We start from the raw sequence: 3,041 nt of genomic DNA, 5'->3' as shown, positions 1-3,041 counted from the left end.
TGCAAATATATTCATCCATATACATATATGCATGTATATAACCTGTGTCACGAGCCTGCTTCTTTACGTATGTATGTTCATGAGTATAGTGATCATTTATTAGTGTTTACAAAGGTTTAAGCTTTTGTAATTTGAAGAAATTCTAAGTCAATGGAAATATAATTTGCGATTATATGTCGTCTCGAATGAGACACAACTCTGCATATAGATGGTCTCTAACGTTCAAACAACACAGATCCAATAACCACTTTTGTAGACTACAAATGCCTGTAGGACAACACATCCATTTCGAGGAGTTTAGGTCTCGTAATCAATGTGAAACTGAGCGCTCTCATATATTACAAGTACCAAACTTCTAGTAAAGAATATGTTTTATTGTATATGTTATGTGTTTTCAATTTACTTTGCTAATGCATATTCGGTAAAATAATAGTAAGAGAATATTTATTATACTTCTAATTCTATTGATATATAGAATAAAACTACAGTCTATGAAGAGAAGTGAAACTTCTTTCGTTTACGCAAAAAAATATATAAAAAATACAAAGGATTTTCAAATATTTTACAGTATTTTTTCATCTTTCATCTTTTAACTTCTACATGGTGTCCACAAAGTCTGGGTACATGGGGATTAACACATACTTCAAGAAATTATTATTTGTTATATTTAATTGTTTATGATATGATTTTATTTACTCCATGTACCTAGACCTTTTGGACACCCTGTGTATGTTTTAGCGATACTGCGGCACAGCTTTGGAGAACATTTTAATCGATTGAACTGACTCCATTATATTTTCTCTTTTTAAGTCTGGTACTTAGTATATGCTTTTTTTTTTGCTGAACCTGTATGTGCCGGGGACGTAAACAAAACAAAACCGCTTGTCAAGCGGTAACGGGAGACAAACACAAATACAAAGACACACAAACATACACATACACACACATATATACTTGAGGCTTCTTTTACTTTCCGTCTACCAAATGCACTTAAATGGCGAGGCTATAGCTGAACACGCTCACTCATGGTATCACGTAGTGGGACTGAACACGAAACATTGTGTTTGGAAAGTAAGCTTCTTATTATACAGCTCCGCCTGTGCTTATATATATATATATATATATATATATATATGGGTGTGTGTGTGTGTGTGTGAGTGTGTGTGTATGCGTGTGTGTGTGTGTGTATGTGTGTGTGTGTGTATGTGTGTGTGTGTATGAGAAAATGTGTTAGTATTAACACGCATTTATGCTTGTGTTTATTTTTAAAACCAACAAGTAAATGATGTTAAGGGTAGATTTATATATTTTCGGTTAATGTAATTCTTAATTTGAGACACATTATTTTAAGTGCAGAGGAGAAGCTTAAGAAAAACATTTGATAATAGTGTCTCAGTAAAAAATCCAATATGTCTTCAGCGAATTTCATTAAAAAAAAATAATAAAGACGAAATAGTACAAAGCAAATTAGCAAAACATGGGAATGATAAGAATAATGAAGTATAATACGCAATCTTATAGTGTATGATACATCACATACACGATGATAAAACATTCAAAAACATTTGTAATTGATACAGCAGACGTTCCTATATTGCTATTCGATTACTTGATAATATCAATATGACTCGAAAAAACAATGATATGAATGTGTGTCTATAATGGAAATTGCAGGAGATAAGCAGGAAGTAAATTATGTTGGTAAGAATTATTAGTTTAGACGATAATGTAGACTAATGATACTAGTGTTAATATTTTTTTATCAAATTGCAGTAATATTCTATTTTGTCGTCTAATATCTTTAATTTTAGGACAAAGTAATATTCATAGACTTTACAAAGGTATTTCTATTTACAACGTTGTGGTTTCAATATTCATGAAGTGTAAGGCGGCGTTACAGTGCAGGAGAAATTGCTTAGCTGCCTTTCGTCCGTCTCTACGCTTTCTGTTGAGGTAGACTATGCTGTTCATCTTTTTTTCGGTGAGGCCAAATTAAAAACCAGTTGAAAACTGGAGTCAGTGTAATCATTTTAACCATGCTCCCGAAATTGTTGGCCATGCGCTATTAATTAAATCCAATAATTATGGAATGTGGTGTTCACTTGTATTGCTGTCTTGCTGATATCGAACTAGTCTAACAGGACAAACATGCACAATGGCAGAGTTTGTATACGAATATGGGCTGATCAGGTTTGCATCAGTGTCGTTGATGCTCCAGTGAATGTGTACAAAGGATGCTATTGTACAGAGGGCAGTAAGACTCCAGGATTCACGGTCAGCAACAGGGATGTGATCAATGGCAAGCACCCAGAAATATCTTTAGGGAGTTCTTTTGTCTTTTCTTTGGTACACCTTTATCCCAGTGACGGAGGAGTGTTTATCATACGAGACCCTAAGAAGTCGATGCTCCACTACTGTAGTCACGTGCCTTGCCGAAAGTAGTTACAACATCAGCAGAGTTGTTTCTATACTGTTGACTTTGTCCGATGTACGACTTCAACGTTAGGGACAAAGTTATTCCTAAGTTTGTTCAGGATGATACGAAAGCAGCGCTAATGAATCACTCCAGGATTTGCAGGTAGTATCGATAGATGAATTTCCGTTATAATTCAAGTCGCATTTACATATCAAACAGAGCTTTCGAGATACATGGAGAGTCAACGGTTTCCTGCTGTTGAGAAACTTAGGACTATGCAATAGTGCTTCAATTTATTGAGGATATTCCCGAGGCTTACACAGAACGCAGAATATAGCGTGAATTTTTACATCTAGGTGATAAAAGTTGTGATGAATTTCATTACCACTGCTGGAATACTATGACATAACAAGCTCCTGAGCTTAACATTCCGGGCTATCTGTGGTGAGGTAGTAGCTATGATATGTGTTTTTCATCTAATTCTCAACAAAAATATGATACATTATATATACGCTGCCGTACTTAGTTGACAGAGAACTGGATGTGCTCCGCCTTTACCGTTCAAGGTTCCGTGGCGTTGTGCATAAATAAATATGTATATATATATATATATATATATATATAT

Source organism: Octopus bimaculoides, chromosome 6 (assembly GCF_001194135.2).
Source record: "Octopus bimaculoides isolate UCB-OBI-ISO-001 chromosome 6, ASM119413v2, whole genome shotgun sequence".
Classification (NCBI taxonomy): domain Eukaryota; kingdom Metazoa; phylum Mollusca; class Cephalopoda; order Octopoda; family Octopodidae; genus Octopus; species Octopus bimaculoides.
The sequence above is the reverse complement of the archived record's forward strand: the minus strand, read 5'-3'. Positions refer to the sequence as shown.